Consider the following 21,069-nt stretch of genomic DNA (forward strand, 5'->3'; position numbering starts at 1 on the left):
TTTCCTCTCTGTGCCAACCTTTCTACACATCCTTTCTGCCAGCCTCTCTTCCCTTCCTCTGCACTAGCCTTTCTGTCCATCTGTCTGCACCAGCCTTTCTGCCCATCTTTTGTGTGCGCCAGCCTCTCTTCTCACTGCCTCTATCCATTACCCTTCCCCTTCTGTCACCCTCAGCTTGTCACCCACTGCTTCTCCCTGTAACCTCCTGCCTCTCGCTGTCACTCTCTGCCCATCATCAACTGCCTCTTCACATCACCATCTCCCCGTCACCCTCTGCCTCTTTGCTTCTCATCACCCACTCCTTCTCCCTGTTTCCCTCTCAGTCACCGTCTAATCCCTCACCAGTGTCACCCACTGTCTCTCCCCAGCATCACCCACTGCCTGTCACCTATTGACTGTCACCCACTGCCTCTCCCCATTGTCACTGACTGCCTCTCCCCAGCATCATATACTGCCTGATGCATTTGTAGAAGGGCGCAAATTTATAGTTTGCTGGGGCGCCATACCCCCTAGCACCGGCCCTAATGGCATTGATTCCACAGCTGGACAGAAGACCTCTGGAGTGATGTTGACCCATACCATCTGTATAGCTTTCCACATCTCCCTGATATTTGTAGATGCAGGATCTTGGGTGCGAATGGACCTCTCCACCATGTCGCATAAGTGCTCGAATGGGTTCATGTCGGGCGAACGTGGTGGGCACGCCATTCATTGGAACTCTCCAGAATGCTCCTCGACCCAATTCTGAAAAACTTGGGAGCGATGACACAGTGCATTATCCTGTTGGAATATTCTATCAATGTGGGGTACATGAAGTCCATGAAGACTTACATATGGTTATCAAGCAATGCAACGTAGCGCTTTCCGGTCAATAATGTGTTCAGGTGGACCAGCGGACGCAACCCATGCCACGTAAACACAACCCCCACAATTTTGGAACCACCACCAGCCTGCACGATGCCTTGTTGACAACTGAGGTCCATGGCCTCATGGGGTCTGTGCCAACCCGAACCCTACCATCAGCCCGAAACAAGTGGAACCATGACTTATCAGACCACGCCACATTGCTAATTCTACCAGGGTCCAATTAGCAATGTCTCGAGCCCAGATGAGGTGCTGTGTGAGGTGTTGTAGTGTTAACAGGGGCACTCTGGTGGGGCATCTGCTCCTATATATATATATATATATATATATATTACTTAAAACTGTTACCCTTCTTCATATTTAAAGCTTGTAAACTTATCTGTGGTCATCTATCTCAGGTTGTCTTACCTGCATACTAATAGACCCCTAGTATACTGTTTATGTGAATATTAAGTGAATATTACATTTTATAATGAATTTCAGAAAGAAAAGTATTTTCATCTTGTAGTTTTATTTGGAAGGCAGTTGGTAATGTGAACTTGGCATTGGTAGAATATGCTATGTAGCACTTTTAATTTAGTTTTGAAAACTCTGTTTTTCTTCGACAGTGCACAGCATCTACCGATACAAATAGCATTACATAATCTTTACCTCCTACACTACAGGGTTCGTAGATGTACATGGAGATCATTAACTGGGTGTCACCCATGCTGTATGTGCAAAAACATTATTGTGGTTACACTGTTATTTGTTTCTTATCATTTATGTATGATCTCCAATGGAAATTCAGTTTACATGTGTATCTAAATACATATTTAATAATATATAACACATATACCTAATACCTACCTAGAGATATGTTTCCATGAAAAAAGCTAAGTGATTTTGTTGTTACACACATCAGTTTGCACTGGGCCTGATTCAGACCCACTCGCGAGCGGCTGTCCGCTCGCAAGTGGGTCGATGGTCTGCACTGCGCATGCGCACGACGGAGGGAGCTCCGTCGTACGCATGCGTGAGACGCGACGAGCGAAGGACTTTCCTTCGCTCTTAGTGTCTGATCAAAGGGGCGTGCTGTCGATGTTGATTGACAGCACGCCCCCTTTGGTGGGCGTGCCGGGGGCGTGCCTCCCAGACGGCGTCGTTCCCAAGGGAACGCCTACCGTCAGAAGCCGGCCCCACTGACATCACTAGTGATGTCAGTAGGAGTGATTTTGACTCTGATAGAGCCAAAAGCACTCCTGGCCTTGCGGTTGAGAAACTCAACCTCAGGCTTCTGCTCGCAGTGGCAATGGTCGCGATGGTCAAGACCATCGCGACCATCAGCCTGCACGCTCGTATATGCTGTGGGTGGTGACCCACAGCTATACGAGCATCCAGGAGGACGCTCCATATTTATGGAGGTGGGCCCTGATTCAGAGCGAGCGCTCTGGTCAGAGCGTCCGGCTCTGAATCAGGGCCACTGTTTGGGTCAAAGATGATGGGTTTTCAGCCAAGATGGCAGCAACTACAGGAAGGGCCTATGGACATTTCCACTTTGCAAAGCATTAATGTTCACCCTAAACTCTTTAACTTGCAAGAATGTGATATTCTAAGATAGATAAATAAATTATGCTTTTGTGGGGTTTTTTACTTCATCAAGCTTGATTTTGCGATTTCTGATGAAGCTTTAAGTTCTAATAATTTCATTATTATGCAGTCAGTGAATAATTTAAAAAAACAAACAAAATGGGGTAAATTCAGTTGGATGGAAGTTTGGTTCTGTGAGCATGGCAAACTTGCATTGAGAATTACATTTGCAATTCAATTCCAAACTCGCATTTTCGCTTCTTTTTGTGGGCACCCCCCTGAGCAGGTGAAAATGTATGGAAATCTTTTTTAAGGTAAAAATGCAGAACCTCTGGTACACCCCTGCTAATGAGTAAATGTGCATTTGAAGGGGGTTAAATATCATAATTTGGTCCAAAAAAACCATGTCAGTTTTCAGGTGAATTTCTCGCACACAATAATAAAAAGTGCAACAATCAGCCATTTGACACAGTTTAAAACTCTCCAGTACTATCCCGATGGCCACTAACAGCCTTCTATATGGTCCTGTTATCTCAGTTGTCAGGTCCAGGACGGTTCCCTACTTTTGAATGCACACCTCCCAGTCCACTCTTTGAAAAACAAGGCACACAACCTCGCTCTGACTACAGCAAAAAACATTTCTTGGGTGCGTGCATTCGCACGATGTCTGTGAGTTTCATTAAATAAACCTGCTTTCACAAACTGGCCTATTTGAATTCACCCCATTGTGTCTATTAAAATGTTTTTAAACAATATATTATTTTCTATATTCAACACATTGCATTAAGGTATAATATGACAAAGAATTATCAAATTTACTAACTACCATGTTTTGCAAACTGCCACCAATATTTTCTTGCAATGTTAATTATGCAACAATCTTACCTGGAGGAACACCTGAAATGCAACATGACATTAAAAATAAATGCAAATCAATGTTAGGTGTTGTTGTGTTTTTAACACCACTTATTGATTAGTTTCAGTGGTTCCTATATTTCTGTACAATACTGTATCTCATCCCACATAACAGCCATCTGGCTTCCAGTCCCCATTAATAACAGTAGGAGGATATCATGGGGGTGTAGCCAACTTTCAAGTAAACATAATCTAATTATGTTTATGTAAAGCAATAATGTTCCATGTTGAGTAAAGTTTATCATATGCCCATTCTAACAGACCGGACTAGTTTCATTTGGCTGTCCTATAAACAAGTCTGTTGTTTTGTGCCAGACACATTTATTTATAAGTAAAAGATACACTTCAGTATAAAATGTACTTTGTATTAGCTGGCAGGTGTAATAGTAAGTGAGTGGGGATCACTGTGACTGTAGATTGCCTAGAAAAGGTTTCATTATGTGAAAGATGAGGAAGAACCCTTTAATAAATGAAGATAAGGGACCTCGACCTAAGAGCACTAAAATTAATCAAAACATTATTGCGGGTTACTGTAAACACAGTAAAAATAAAAATCAAATCACATGCAATAACAAGCATTTATGAGTCATACTTCTGTTTAGATATTATGCTTTCATTATATGTGAGGAGGTATTTATGAAGTGGCAACAAATTGTCACTTTGTGGCCTGATAATTTTGCAAACTTCCCGTACCAATTTGTAACATAAAATTACAACTCCCCTGAAACATCAACTTGCAGTTAAAAAAAAGACCGGAAAAGTGACATAAAAAAATAATAATTGTGAGAGGCAAAATTATTGCTATTATAGGAACATACATATATAGGAATGGTCATACCTAGGCGAGTGCCCCCACCCCTTCCCCCCTCCCCCACACACAATTTTCATAATAGGCTGTAGTAAGAGACAAGGGGTGGGGGCATTCAACTTGGTATGACCATGCCATTGCTACAGTAAGTAGCATTGGCCCCATGGTGCCATTGCCTCTTTATCTGAATACATTGTATATGTGCTCACTTTATTTCTAAAGTTTGTATATGTGTTCCTCATTTTATTCTGTAACAACTATTTGAAATTGTGAAAAAAGCCCTGGCCAAGTACAGTACTGGACAAGGGTCTTTGGCATGGCATCTTCTCAGATTGAGTCAACCTAGAGGTTGTGAGCTGGGATGGGGGCTGTGTGACGACTGCAGGCTAGGTTGCACTAGTCTGAAATCTATTAATGACCTAGAATTTGGCATCCATCGTAATCAGAATAAAAAGATGTGTGACTATACCCATTTGGAACTCAGAAGCTGCGTTGTTCTACAGGAAGCAGTAATTCTGAGACTGAGGACCAGTTGGAGAAGAAGAAGAGATCTGTCTCTGGAGAACTGGCAAATGCCAGACAGCAGCTCTGTAGATTGAGCTCAGGAGACAGCTTGATGTGTCTGAAATAGTCAAGGAGGTTAAGAGCTATGATAAGTCAGAATTAGATTCTGCCAGACAGAAACTCAGCGAGTCCCGTGTTTCTAGAGAAATAGAAAGTGACCACAGTAACTGTCAGAGGAGGCAAACCTCAGAACTACAAAGAGTATGTATTTGTGTGCCCAGGGCTTGATAAAGAGATGGTTGCTAATGCAACACAGCGTGGCTGCAGGAATATGCAAATGCTAATCTCAGCCCTCCCTTTGTACTCCACTGTGTGATGGAGTGTACGAATGCAAAGACACCCACTTTCAGGCTCAGTGGTCTGTGCATTTAAACACTCCAACATCAATGCAACATCGCTTGCACCATCGACATTTGCAGTAGCCTGGGGTCTACTCTAGCATTCCCAGACACGCCTGTGACACTCCCATAACGTGCCCATGAAACGGCCCCATTTTGTGATCACATTAGGTCACCTCCCAGTGTCCACCCTGAAATACCCAAGGATCGTAACCCCCTTCTCAAGTGTTAGCAATGCCATGCACAATTGCTAACGCCATCGGACACTTGGGTTTACGTGTGCACAGTAAGGGATTCAGGATTTTCATGCAGTAGCAAAACATCACTCAACTGCGTTAATATCGGCGCTACGCCCATCTCCGAATCAGGCCCTCAGCCACTAAAATAAAAGTGGCAAATAGCCTAACTGGCCACTGGAAGGAGAGGGGGCACTAAGCACTAAGTAAGGTACTGCCCAAAATGAGAATTTTACACAGATTTGCAAATGTGAGGACAAAATCTGACAACTTGCTTCTTGTTTAGTGCCCAAAATGGGGGTTAGTAGTTAGTGCCCTAAATGGGGGTTAGTAGTTAGTGCCCTAAATGGGGGTTAGTAGTTTGCTTTTTACAGATGTTCAACCTCTGAACTACCAGGTGGAGGCTCCTGTTTTCACACCTAAATGTTAGTCACATACCAAAACTATTTACTAGTCTATTCCTGTGAATATGTACAGTATATTTAAAAAATATTGAAATTCCATAAAATTATAGTACATTCCTAGAAAAACAGTTAATAAGGTTGTAACCTGACAGAATCATGTATCTTGAATTTCATCACTCCAATTTGTGAAACTTTGCAAGTGAAGGTGCAATTTAGTAATTCCCAGGATGAGTGCATTTTCCCTATATAATTAAATAGGTGTAAAGTAGTGATCTTTCAATGGTTTTGCAATACCAAAACACAAAGATGAATCCAGATCCAAAACCAAGACACTTGCTGCACCTAATATTAGACGCAGCAGAGTGGGAGAGCTCAGTCAGGCAGTGGAGAGGGAGGAGAGAATACCTCCTGATGAAGAAGGGAAGAGTGAGCAGCTGGCCTAGGAAGGTGCCCCGGTCGGAGGCTGCAGATGAGAGGCACCGGCGGCAAGAAGAACAGAAGATGTGGCGGCTGATCCTGAGGAAGGGGGCAGAAGTTGGGAGGGTGAAAGCAAGCAGCAGAGGACCGGGGAGTGCTGCAGTGTAGGGAAGCAAAAGAGCTCTAAACAAAGTCTCTCCCAGCGTACTGGTAGGCGGCCATGGGCCACTAGCAATTATTAACCCTCCCTAGACACCAGGTTGTCAGGCATTAGGCCTGTGGGCACCAGGCAAGTGCGACAATTAGGCAGGAGCTAGGCCTGAGCCCCTGATAAGGTGACTCTGGGCATTAGACCCAGATCACTGTTATTAAGTAGGCAGGTCCCAAGCCTGAGGTCATTAATAAAGTGACTCTGAGCATTAGGAGCTGGTTACTCTGCTTGTACTTAGGCAGGCCCAAAGCATGAACCTCTGTATAAGTGACTCTGAGCATTAGGCCCAGGTCACTCTGCCGCAAGTTATGCAAGCATTTGGCTCGTGCCCTATTTGACAATCTGTGCATTAGGCCCAGTTTGAAAGTGCTACTTAGTAGGCAGGCACAAGGCCTGTGCCCACTGTTACCAAGCCTGGGCATTAGCCCAGGCCACATGAATAGTGCCCCTTTAGCCTATACATTGAAGAAGAGGGAGTGGAGGGCTGTCTGGCCCCAACTATAATTGCCTGTTTTCCTGCCAAGGCATAAATAATCGCACCAGCCAGAAGAGGAGCTGGCCAGCTCTGGCTAGGCAGGATTTAAAGGGACAGAGGGCCTCATTCAGAGGCGGTCGGAGGATGCAAGCGGTCACTCAGAAACTGGGCGGCCGCTTGCATCCTGACCGCCCGCATCTGTTTCGGTCGTTAGGCTGTGGGTTAACACCCACAGCTCTAACGACCGCTAGGGTGATGGTCACGATGGTCATTGACCATCGTGACCATCGGGGCTTACGATGAGACCCTAGGGTAGGGTCTCACTTGTCGTAAGCCCCGGAGAGCTTCTGGCTCTGTCAGAGCCGGAAGCTCTCCACTGACATCACTAGTGATGTCAGTGGGGCCTCCCCCAAACGGCAGGCGTTCCCATGGGAACGCCTCCTTTTGGGCTGCCACCCCCCCGGCCCGCCTTTCGAATGGGGCGAGCTGTCAATCAACATCAACAGCTCGCCCCCTTTGGATCGAGACCCGCTACGACCGGCACTGTCGGTCGTAGCGGGTCTCACGCATGCGCACGAAGGAACCGGCTCCCTCGTGCGCATGCGCACTAGACAAACATCGAGGCGGCCGTGCGGTCGTAGACCATATGGCCGCCTCTGAATGAAGGCCAGTATCTTAATTACTGTGGTTATTCTAATGCTGTGACAGTTGTTGTTTGTTTGATCTGTCCGTGCAGGGTACATTTGGTACAGGCAAATGTTAGAATATGTTATACTTCACCTGTTGTTTATAAGGTTAGACCAGTTAATTGAAGGCCCTGTTTGTTTCAGATAAGTGTACTGTGTAGAAACATGACACATTGTATATTAGGATAGGACCCTTCATGACAGTATTGTTGTCTCCTTTCAGGGATCTGTGGGAAAATTTTCTGTCTATCTTCTTTATGGGTGGACAGTGGGCCCTGTTCCCTGGTGCAAGGTCGAGTATTCATCTGGTACATGAGTACCCATAGGTGAAACTTCGGGATCTGAGGCCAAAACTGCCAGCGATGATTTCCACCTAAACCAGAAAACCCTATATTTCTGGTCCCAGACTAGTAGGCTGTTGCGGTTGACTCTGAGGAATAACGGCACTCACCCATTGTCCTTCCTTCTAGACCTCCTCCTTTGTGTCCATGTTCAGCCTGATGGTGAGAGGGTGTGATGCAAGGTAGGCAACGGACTGCAGCAGGCTTCCATCCCACCCACACCCTTCTTACATTTATACATTTTCCTATACACAGTACACTTTAATGTAGAGTGTATGGGGTACATTTACTAAAGTATGAGTTTTTAGAAGTGGAAATGTTGCCCATAGCAACCAATCAGATTCTAGCTATTATCTTCTAGAAGGTGCTAGATAAATGTTAAGTAGAATCTGATTGGTTACTTTAGTATATATACCCCTATGTACTGTTTTTTATGCAGTGAACGACCAACGAACGACAAATGATGCGCGTTCTTACATGGACGATAACGATAGCTATGGTTGTCCATACATGCAGGCCAACTTGGACTATTTCATCACGATTTGCATGTTCAGAGATGTGGCAGGATGACTTCACTAAAAGATATCTATCATAGTTATCTTTCAGTGTGTACACCCAATATCATTTGTCCTGCACTCCAGAAATGTTAAAGGGAAATCGTTCAGCGATATCGTTGGTTGTGCAGATCCTACTGTGTGTATGCAGCTTTACTGTAATTTTTCTAGCACAGCCTACAAAGAAGCTGATTGTTTGCTATGAGCAACTTCTCCACTCTATCTCTCTCCAAGATTTGATAAATCTCCCCCAAGATCCTGTATGCAGTGGTGAACACAGTTCCTGAATGGACAACATTCCACGTTTCAAAATAGGAAAGGGCAGAGTCAGGGTCGTATCTATAATGGGTGCAGGGTGTACGGGGCACACACGTCCAGGGGGGCCCATACGCACACCCTGCACCCATTAGTCTTATACTTACTGGTCCGCAGTGCTGCTAAAGAGCAACAAAAATTGTGGCTATGGCCATTTTCCCAGTGACTTGTGCATGCGCAGTAGTGCTGTCCCCGAGAAAATGGCGCGGGTACCATTTTCCTGGAGACCTGCGTATGTGCAGTAGATTCTGGCACTAAGCCAGAATCTGCTGCACCCGGTGCACCGCGGCACCGCCGGAGAGAGGAGGGGGCTTGCATGGTGTCTGCACACGGGCACCCTCCTCTCTTAAAATGCCCCTGGGCAGAGTCTAGGGTGGCACCCTCTGACTAGATGATGGCTTGCTTTCAGAAGCCAATGTTAACAGATTTATAAACTTTTCCTTTTTTAGGCAATTTACATCAACAAAAATGTTTGCAACCCACCTTTAATGGTGCATAAATAAAAAGGGTCTCTTTGATTAAACCATTATGCAATCTACACAACACCCTAAGAACAGTCAGGGCCACTGAGACAGCCACGGGACCCGAGCACTTAAGGGGTGTTGGCAAATTCATAGAGTTGTGGCCAGACCCTCTCTGAAAAAAGGCCAGAGGATGCAGCATGTACATAGGGACAGCTGCACCACCTGTGTTATTAGCAATGCTACTACTTGCATGCCGATGTTGTCTCTGTCTCTGAAGTATAGACTGTCAATTGTTATCAACGCAAATGCAGATTGCCTGATTCCCCTTAAAGCGTTGGCACCCGGGGGCATCTGCTCCACTAGCTCCACCCACACTACACTCCTGCCCAAATATTAAGTATTTCCCCATATAAGCAACAGTCTCTCAATTTTCGACAGCAGAAGCAGCCCCATAGGTTTCTATGGGGGCTGCAAGGCTGTCAGATTTAAAGAGCTCTGTAATGCCTATGGGCTACATAATGCAGAAATGACTGTCAGCACAAGCATTGTCAGCAGATTACGCACATACACTAGCGCGTGCAGGGTCCCGAAAGAGAAGCGAAGCTAACGCATCACATTGCCGGGAATAGCATTGATAAGAAATTGTAATTATCTGATCAAAAACCTATTAATAAATATACCCTAAAAGCTTTGAAAAGAGTAGCATGAAAAGCAATGTGCATTACTCGTTATCAGCTTTGCAGCACGGCGGAAAAGGATAGCTGTATATAAGGGATTGTACAGTTGGCCTACCAAAGCTGGATGGTGCTATAAGGTGCGTAATTTCTGTATATATTTTACTAAAAATTTTATATATAGCCAATAATTCTATGTATTTGCAAAGTTTCCACCTACAATTCTTTAAAAAACATAAACTCTCCAGACTCGTACTGTAGATGTTTTTCTATAATTGTGTAAAGTGTAGGGGTGTGCACCGGCCACTTTTCGTGTTTTGTGTTTTGGTTTTGGATCTGGATCTTTGTTCGTGTTTTGGATCTGGATTGGTTTTGCCAAAACCACCCTTCCGTGTTTTGGGTTCTGGGTTTTGTGTTTTGGATCTGTATTTTTTTGAAAAAAAGCATAAAAACAGCTAAAATCACAGAATTTGTGGGTTTTTCTGCTCCTATGCTATTATTAACCTCAATAACCTTAATTTCCACTCATTTCCAGTCTATTCTGAACACCTCACACCTCACAATAGTGTTTTTATGTCCAAAAGGTTGCACCTAGGTAGCTGGATGACTATGCTAAGAGATACGAGTGGGCGGCACAAACACGTGGTCCATCTAGGAGTGGCACTGCAGTGGCAGACAGGATGGCAGTTTGAAAAACTAGGCCCCAAACTATACATAATGCAAAGAAAAGAAAGAGGTGCAAGATGGAATTGTCCTTGGGCCCTCCCACCCACCCTTATGTTGTATAAACAGGACATGCACACTTTAACAAACCAAACATTTCAGCGCCAGGGTCTGCCACACGACTGTGACTGAAATGATTGGTTCGTTTGGGCCCCCACAAAAGAAGCTGGCAATTAATCTGTCCCTGCACAAACTGGCTCTACGGAGGCAAGATGTCGTCCTCATCCTCCTCATCCACCGATTCCTCACCCTTTTCAGTGTTGTGTACATCCTCATCCTCACAGAGTATTAATTCGTCCCCGCTGGAATCCACAACCACAGGTCCCTCTGTACGTTCTGGAGGCTGGTCTCCCTGGAAGAGTTGATAATTCATTTTATGAACATCATCTTCTCCACATTTTGTGGAAGCAACCTCCTACGCCTTTCGCTGACAAGGTTCCCGGCTGCACTAAACACTCTTTCGGAGTACACACTGGAGGGGGGGCAACTCAGGTAAAATAGAGCCAGTTTGTACAGGGACCTCCAAATTGCTTCTTTTTCCTGCCAGTACAGGTACAGACTCTCTGACATGCCTACTTGGATGCTGTCACCGATGTAATCCTTTAACAGACAGATGCACGCTTGTCGCTGCTGCTTTAAGGATGCAGGTGCGGCTACAGCCCACACATTTCACAAAGACAGAAAAAAAAAGAACAATATTTTTATTGTTTGTGTAGCACACTTTGAGGGTGTCACCACCCTTTAACAGACAGACGCACGCTTGTCGCTGCTGCTTTAAGGATGCAGGTGCGGCTACAGCTCACACATTTCACAAAGACAGAAAAAAAAAAGAAGAATATTTTTATTGTTTGTGGAGCACACTTTGAGGGTTACACCACCCTTTAACAGACAGACGCACGCTTGTCGCTGCTGCTTTGAGGATGCAAGTGCGGCTACAGCCCACACAATTCACAAAGACAGAAAAAAGAAGAAGAATATTTTTATTGTTTGTGGAGTGCACTTTGAGGATTACACCATCCTTTAACAGACAGACGCACGCTTGTCGCTGCTGCTTTGAGGATGCAGGTGGAATCTAGACGGGATTTGGAACCGGGGACACACTACCTCCATCAATTGTCTAAATCCCACTGCACTAATGGCAGATACCGGACGCATGTCTAACACCAACATAGCAGTCAAGGCCTCAGTTATACGTTTTACTTCAGGATGACTGCTGTCGTACTTCATCCTCATCGCTAGGGACTGTTGGAGGGTCAATTGTTTAGTAAAATTAGTGATTTTCCTACTTCCTCTCTGGGATGATGAACAACTCCCAGCAGCAGCAACAGCACTAGGAGGAAGTGGTTCTTGATCTTTCCCTATTTTATTTTTATCGGAGAAAGTTTGGTCCTCCATGTATGTTATATTGATATATACGTGCGGCTAAAGCGCACACAAACACAGAAAATATTTTTTTATTTTTGCTGGAGAGTAGTGCACTTTGTGGGTTACACCACCCTTTAAGAAATGAGCCAGCCGGCTCTTTACTTATGGGACACAGGCGCACGCTTGGCGCTGCTCCTTTGTTGATGCACGTGCAGCCACAGCGCACACAATTCACAAACACAAAAAATAATTTTTTTTTTGGTTTGGACTGGAGTGTACTTTGGGGGTTACAGCACCCTTTAACGGTCAAGCCAGCCGGCCCTTTACTTATGACACAGGCGCACGCTTGGCACTACTTTGTTGATGCACGTGCGGCTACTGCGCACACAATTCACAAACACAGAAAATAAATTTTTTTTTGGTTTGGAGTGTACTTTGGGGGTTACAGCACCCTTTAACGGTCAAGCCAGCCGGCCCTTTACTTATGACACAGGCGCACGCTTGGCACTACTTTGTTGATGCACGTGCGGCTACTGCGCACACAATTCACAAACACAGAAAATATTTTTTTTTTTTGTTTGGACTGGAGTGTACTTTGGGGGTTACAGCACCCTTTAACGGTCAAGCCAGCCGGCCCTTTACTTATGACACAGGCGCACGCTTGGCACTACTTTGTTGATGCACGTGCGGCTACTGCGCACACAATTCACAAGCACAGAAAATATTTTTTTTTTGGTTTGGACTGGAGTGTACTTTGGGGGTTACAGCACCCTTTAACGGTCAAGCCAGCCGGCCCTTTACTTATGACACAGGCGCACGCTTGGCACTACTTTGTTGATGCACGTGCGGCTACTGCGCACACAATTCACAAACACAGAAAATATATATTTTTTTGGTTTGGACTGGAGTGTACTTTGGGGGTTACAGCACCCTTTAACGGTCAAGCCAGCCGGCCCTTTACTTATGACACAGGCGCACGCTTGGCACTACTTTGTTGATGCACGTGCGGCTACTGCGCACACAATTCACAAACACAGAAAATATATTATTTTTTTAGCACTTGGGGGGAGCACCCCTGATGGACAGAGCACCCCCTGGACAACACTACAGCACCCCTTTAGGACTGGGACACTGCACAGGACTTTGGAGTGGACACGGCCCCTATGGAGAACTGACTGCACAACACAGTCCAGCCAGCCCCTATGGACTTTGAAGTAGTGGACACAGCCCCTATTAACAACAGCAGCACAGCACAACACAGCCAGCCCCTATGGACTTTGAAGTAGTGGACAACAGCAGCACTACACTACACTACACTACACAGCCCAGCCAGCCCTAACTCCCACCCTCCCTCTTCACTGTCCACAGCCGAGTGAGAAAATGGCGCCGACACGGGTACCTTATATAGGATCCAAAACCCGTGAGACTCGGAAGGCGGGATGATGACGTTTTGCCTCGATTTCAGATCCGAGTCAGGCGGGAAAAGTCGAGCCTGACTCGGATCGGACTCGGATCGGGGGGGCTCGGGGGGGTTCGGATTTCAGAAATCCGAACCCGCTCACCCCTAGTATAGTGTAGAGCAATGGTTGGGGAACAGGGGTAAATTACCCCACATGGGGTAAAAAATATTACTAGTTAATTATATATCGCACAAATATTCCTCAGCGCTTTACAGAGGATATTTGGCCATTCACATCAGTCCCTGCCCCCAGTGGAGCTTACAATCTATATTCCCTACCACATGTACACACTTAAACACTAGGGTTATTTTTATTTTTTTTGTTTTTTTGTTAGGAGCCAATTAACCTACCAGTATTTTTTTTTTTAAATATGGGAGGAAACCGGAGCACCCGGAGGAAACCCACGCAAGCACAGGGAGAATATACAAACTCCACACAGTTCGGGCTGAAGTGGGAATAACCATTACACCGTCTGTGCTGCCCTGAATCATTCTATGTATGCCCGGCTGTCCGCCGCGTTAGCCGGAGGCTGGAGTTCTCTTCTGAACTCCAGCTTCCCCGCCTCTCTCCATGCGCACTATGGGAGAGACGTCATGACGTCTCTCCCATAGCTCTGAGGAGCAGCCGGGCGGACAGGATGTCGGCGGATGTAGGAGCGGGGATTAAGGTAAGTGTTTTTTTTTTTTTGTACAAGCGGCACTACAGGGGTGTTATATGGGGGCACTACTACAGGGGCATTATATGGGGGCACTACTACAGGGGCATTATATGGAGGCACTACTACAGGGGCATTATATGGGGGCACTACTATATGATTTACTTCCTTTCAAATCAAGGGGGTAACGTCGGCATATCTAAATATATTTTGGGGTAAAAGGTAAAAAAGTTCCCTGACCCCCTTGTTTAGAGGAATACAAATACTAGTTTTATGCTTTCCCTCTGTTTAAATCATTAGCAAATGTAAAGATTTCTTCTCTTCTTAACTTGGCCATACAATCTCCAGCTTTTCTTCCAACTTACCAACTGAACGATTATATGACAAACTAAAGGTACATGAAGTGTATCCCCTTGCACTATCCATCTTTTCTTCCATCTAACCAACACCGCCCCCGACACTAAGCCCTGCCCCACGTGATCGCGGACCCCCCACGACCCCCCCTCCCTTAATAGCACTTGCCTGCAGTCATCGGTGCTTCGGTGATGTCTTCCATGCCTCCGGTCAGCTGATATCCCATACTGCACTGGGACCCGGTCACCTGAGGACCGGCCGCAGTGCAGCATGGGAGACCAGCTGACCGGAGGGAAGTCATCCCCGGAGCCCCGACCACCGGTCCCTGGAGTCAGGTAAGTGAAATTTTTTTTAACAATTTTTTTTTTTTTTGCAGTGTATCAGCTTGCGGTCTGTTTAGACCTCACAGCTGATCACTGGGACCAGCTCTGGGCTCTGCTCTGCCTTTTAGAGCAGAGTAGGAGTCCGGTAACTGGGGGCGATCCTGGATAACGCCAGCTCCAGGTGGCGTTATTATAACCGGGCTTTCCCTGGTATTTTTTTACAATTTATTTTTAGTAACTTTGGTCGGATCACATTTCCCATTACAATTATGGGAAATGCGATCTGCTTACTAAAAATAAGTGATACTTAGGGGTTGGAGTAGAATTTTACGAATTCTAATCCAACTGCCCTGTAATAACTATAGGTGATACTAAAATAATATGAAAAGGGTGTGAAAACACCCTTTTTCACTTTATTTTAGTAAAAATAATGTTAATAAATAGAGCCCTAAATCACACATTTACTAACAGACAATTTTTAATGTAGATTTTTAAGTGTTAGTAAATATGTGATTTAGCTCCTGAAACACAACATTGTTGTTTATCGATTTAGATAGATTTTTAATTAATTAAAATAGACCTTTAGTAAATTTATCCCTTAGGGGGGTAATACATTGTGGGCGAGCATAGCAAAAATTCCGCACCTGCAAGGTTTTTCCTGCTGGTGCGGGATTTTTGCTATTCAATTAGGAGCAGGGTTTTTGCTATTGTGAGCGCTGGGAGGTTTTTTTTAGAGCACCTCTACAGCAAGTCTGAGTTTTCCTAAAATCGTTAATTTTAGTAAAAATCAGTGGGACTTGCTCAGGGGCCCTGGTGTCACAACCCCTAACCCCCCCCCCCCCCCCCCCCCCCCGAGGACTAGTTATGCAATTGGAAGTTTCCAATTTGTTTAATTAGTTCTTAATTCCTTACCTTCTGAAGCGGTGTCTTCTGCATCCAGCATCAGGAGCCGGGTCTCCGGCGGCAGCAGTGAGTATGCATTGTGTGTGACTGTTTGTGAATGTTTGTAATACCCCTTTTCCACCAAAATTCCAGGTCTGACCCGGAGTTGGAACAGGGTTCCTATCCGGATCAGACCCAGAATTTAGCCGGCGCCGACTCAGGATATTCCCAAGTCGGCGCCGCTCACACCGCAGTCGGGTCTGCATAGACCCGTCTTTTCCGGCGTGAAAGTGGACGCTTGGATATGACGTCAACTCCAAGGGCCACTGAAGCCGGACCAATCGGCTGGCTTGCAGTGCACTGCAGGTCATCAAGACCCGGAGTGCGCCGTACACGCAGCAGGGTTTCACGGGCTATGCCCATGTTAAACCTTGCTATTTACCTGCGTCGGATTGCCGGGTCACTCGGGAGAATATACAAACTCCACACAGTTAGGGCTGAAGTGGGAATTGAACCCACGACCTCAGTGCTGTGAGGCAGTAATGCTAACCATTACACCGTCTGTGCTGCCCTGAATCATTCTATGTATGCCCGGCTGTCCGTCCATTACCCTCGGCTGTACCACAGGGAGGCTCTAAGCGGGACGCCCTCTGAGATGTTATAACCAGCGGGCGCCCGGCTCCTTCCCTGTAGCCAGTGCCAGATTAATGTACACATGGGCCTGGAGCTGAAATTTATGATGGGCCTATTGTGTGCCGCTGCAAGGGGTGTGACAAGTGCCATAGCAGTGTGACTGGTAATGTGGGGTCATGCCCAGTGCAGTGTGGTTGGGGTTTACATAGGGGTGTAGCCTGTGCAGCGTTCTCTTAGGACGCTCAATGCAGTGCTGCATTTCCAGGTGCCGGTGGCCTCAGTACCTTTGCGCAACAGCATGACGTCATCACAGGGCCATCACAGGGCGCTCCGGAGCCGGTCCTGGTATGCCGATGTGTATGTGTAGGCCGGCACTCCTGTGCAAAGTATAGTGCTATGGCGTCTGGTGCCCTCCTAATTACCTCTACCTGTGAAGGGAGGGAACATGTAGCAGTCGAATGGGCGGCAGGCACTCTGGACGAATTGTATAAAACACACTAAAAATCCATTTAAGTTATCAACAATTCAGAACTTGTATTTGTCCTCTCAGTAATCCTGATGTAAGAATGAATACAAGTTCTGAAGCGTTGAAAACTTAAACAGATTTACACATACCCATACCCACACACATAAATTGGGAGGGTACAGGAATTTGAGGCACACTTAAGGGGGCCGAAGCAGGTGTGGTGAGATATGTTGACAGTCATAATGTCAACATTCATTATGTTAACATGAAAATGTCGACATCAGGGGTTAGGCACTAGGGGAAGGTTAGGGTTAGGCTACGGGTGGAGGAGGTTAGGATTAGGCTACATGGGGTGGTTAGGCACCCCATGTTCGCTGCCGACATCTATCATTGCCCGTACTTACAGGGCAACCTGACGATATTGTCAGGTTCTGCAAGTACGGGGATGAGAGAGGGTGACGTCACTGAACAATATATCGTTCAGTGTGGGTGCTCAATGTCATTAATGACTTTGAGCACATCACTGTTGGGGAAACACTAGACGATATTGCTCATGGAGCATATCGTCTAGAGGATACCCGCCTTTAGACTGCGGGGGGGAGGAGGTTAAGGTAGAGACCTATAAGGTAGGGGTAGGCATTAGGGTTAGGGGGGAATTCTCACAGGAAGGCTAGAGCAGCAGAGGTCATGGCCGCTGGGACCCAGAAGCCGCACTAGAGTCACTGCAGCCGTCAGGAGCAGGTTAGACAGCACTGGGCCAACAGGGATGATATGTCGACATTCCATCACTGACATGAATAACTTCAACATTATGACCATGTTGACAATCTCCTATCAGCATGATGAATGTTGACATATCACACCACACCCGCTTCAGTCCACTTAACTGTGCCTCAAGCTCCTGTACCCTCCCTATTTACCACTGTGTGTATATGATATATATATATATATATATATATATATACACACATATATATATACATACATACATACATATACATACACACACATATAAATATATATACACGCACTATATATAAAAATATATATATATACTGTATATATACACACACACCTAATTTAATGTATATATATATATAGATATGTGTATATATATATATATATATATATAGATATGTGTGTGTGTGTGTGTGTGTGTGTATATATATATATATATATATAGAGAGAGAGAGAGAGAGAGAGATATGTGTGTATATATATATATATAGATATGTGTGTGTGTATATATATATATATATATATATATATACACACGCATATTTGTGTAAAAATCCACAAAGAAGAACCGCACACACTTAATAGAATTAGCGGATGCTGAGGTCACATATTGTAGCATATATCATATTCAATCCCAAGGGATCAAAAAACGAGACCAGCACACCTTTAACTTAATGCATGTAAAATGGAATGTATTAAAACACAGCCATGCTTAATCGGGTTATACACAAATGCACGTCACATCTGCTATGCAGTAGATTCCTGTTATACTTATCAGTGCCGGTGACCATATGCATATATTCAATCAAGAGCCCAACAGGCGTTTCAGTGGCAAACCACCTTCATCATGAGCACAGAGTAAATGGGCCTATCCATCAGAAGACTTTTTGAATAATCTGACCAAAACCAGGAGGTTTTGGTCGCTTCACTCAGAAAATCATCTAATGGATAGCCAGCAAGGACCAGCGATGCGCGTGCACGCTGGGTCCCTGCCGACGCCGACTATCTGTGGAACATGCCCGTCAACCTGACGATGATCGTCAGGTTCGGAATGTTCTCAGATAGGAGGTCGGTCTCCTGCACTGAATGACGTTCAGTGAACGCCGTTCAGTGCGGGCACCGCACCTAGGCGACCTGAAGGACTGAACGCTAGTCGTTCAGTTTTTAAGTCACCTAATGGATAGGCCCCTTAAGTGTAAAAGCATGGTGTTAAATAGGGAGTGTGACGCCAAATCAAACAAACATACATAGATCTCACCTGTCACTGGGGGGCCAGACTACATGCTGGCCGCCGCGTCCCGGAATCAATGTCACAGAGAGTTCCATCTAACCAGCCGGACACATGGTCAGGCATAATAGGTCCGCCCAGAAGGAGAAACACGCTGCAAAGGGGCCAATGCCAGTGTGTCTCCTGGGGGCCGGACACGATGCAATGTGATCACGGCCATCAAACAAGGACCAATAGCTTGAAACACGTGACTCACATACATCACGTCTGTTTCAGTCAATGGAACATCAATGTTATAGGCGTTGACATAAATGTTATAGGTGTTGCCATAGTAATCAACATAGGTAAACATAGACAAGATCTAATGGTGGGTACACACTGGGCGATATTACTGAGCGACTGCACGATTACAACATCGTAATCGTGCAGTCGCTCAGTAATCGTGCACTTTTATGTCGGAAACGACCAGCGATGCGCACTCCCGCTGGTCGTTTCCAACATTGTCCATCGCCTGAACATGCAGCACAATCTGATGATGTCGTCAGGTTGCTGCATGTCGGGGAATGGGGGAGAGAGCCCGGCGCTGAACGATATCGTTAATGATATCGTTCAGCGGCTGTGCTCAATGTCATGAATGACATTGAGCACAGCCTGCCAGGGACACACTACACGATATCGCTCAGGGAGCATATCGTGTAGTGTGTACGCACCTTAACAGTGTGAGTGTCTGACAGGCACCAAAAACTTGGCAAACAGACTAACATATAAGACAAAGATATTAAGCGCCAAGATACACAAATGGCCCAATCACCATATTAAATAAATGTGAACATATAATATGGCGCACTCAAATAAAAACCCCAAAAGAGAAAATAACGACATTAATAAAACTAATAATTATTAATGGAAAACAATTATTAATGATTTTTTTATATATAATATGCATATATATACATAAATATATACACACATATGTATATATATATATATACACACATATGTATATATATACACACAGTACACACATGTATATATTCACACTGACCTGTATAAACGGACAAGCTGGGCTGATATACAAGTAACCTTGTAGGAGGTGCAAGGATTACTTTGTCAGGGCTCCCCTGCGTTTGTACTATACTTCACTCAGTGAATGCTGCACTTTCTCCCTGTACTTTGGATTCTTATATATATATATATATATATATATATATATGCACACATATGTATATGTACATATACAGTATACACATGTATATGTAACATATACATGTATAATATGTTCACACTGACCTGTATAAACGGACAAGCTGGGCTGAGCTTCCTTCCCTCTTCAGCTAGGCGATTGGTTGAGAGCAGGAAGGAACAGGGGGCGGGGCTTCAGCGGACCAAAGGTGGGCGGGGCTTCATCTGCCGAGTGTGGGCGGAGCTTCGGCTGCCGGGGGTGGGCGGGGCTTCAGCCTGGCCGGCTGGATCGTCCAAGAGGAGGGGGTCAGAATCGGCTAAGCTAAGCTGTTCTGGCGGCTGTTAGGTGAGTGGCCTGGGCTGTTAGTTGGTAGTGTCAGGAAAGAAAAAAAAAAATGTTTTCTTGCCTGCACTGCAATGCAATCTGCGTGGGCCTATTTTCAATGGGAGGCCTGGAGCTGTAGCTCCACCCGCCCCATTGTTAATCCGGCCCTGCCTGTAGCGCCGCGTTAGCCGGAGGCTGGAGTTCTCTTCTAAACTCCAGCTTCCCCGCCTCTCTCCATGCGCACTATGGGAGAGACGTCATGACGTCTCTCCCATAGTCCTGAGGAGCAGCCGGGCGGACAGGATGGCGGAGGATGTAAGAGCGGGGATTAAGGTAAGTGTTTTTGTTTTTTTTGTACAAGCGGCACTACAGGGGTGTTATATGGGGGCACTACTACAGGGGCGTTATATGGGGCACTATTACAGGGGCATTATATGGGGGCACTACTAAAGGGGCATTATATGGGGCCACTACTATATGATTTACTTCCTTTCAAATCAAGGGGGTAACGTCAGCGTATCTAAATATATTTTGGGGTAAAAGGTAAAAAAGTTCCCTTACCCCCTTGTTTAGAGGAATACAAATACTAGTTTTATGCTTTCCCTCTGTTTAAATTAGGGGTAAGCGGGTTCGGATTTCTGAAATCCAAACCCCCCCGAGCCCCCCCGATCCGAGTCCGATCCGAGTCAGGCTCGACTTTTCCCGCCTGACTCGGATCTGAAATCGAGGCAAAACGTCATCATCCCGCCTTCCAAGTCTCGCGGGTTTTGGATCCTATATAAGGTACCCGCGTCAGCGCCATTTTCTCACTCGGCTGTGGACAGTGAAGAGGGAGGGTGGGAGTTAGGGCTGTGTAGTGTAGTGCTGCTGTTGTCCACTACTTCAAAGTCCATAGGGGCT

This window comes from Taudactylus pleione, unplaced genomic scaffold (assembly GCF_031769625.1).
Source record: "Taudactylus pleione unplaced genomic scaffold, aTauple2 ptg000054l, whole genome shotgun sequence".
Taxonomy (NCBI): domain Eukaryota; kingdom Metazoa; phylum Chordata; class Amphibia; order Anura; family Myobatrachidae; genus Taudactylus; species Taudactylus pleione.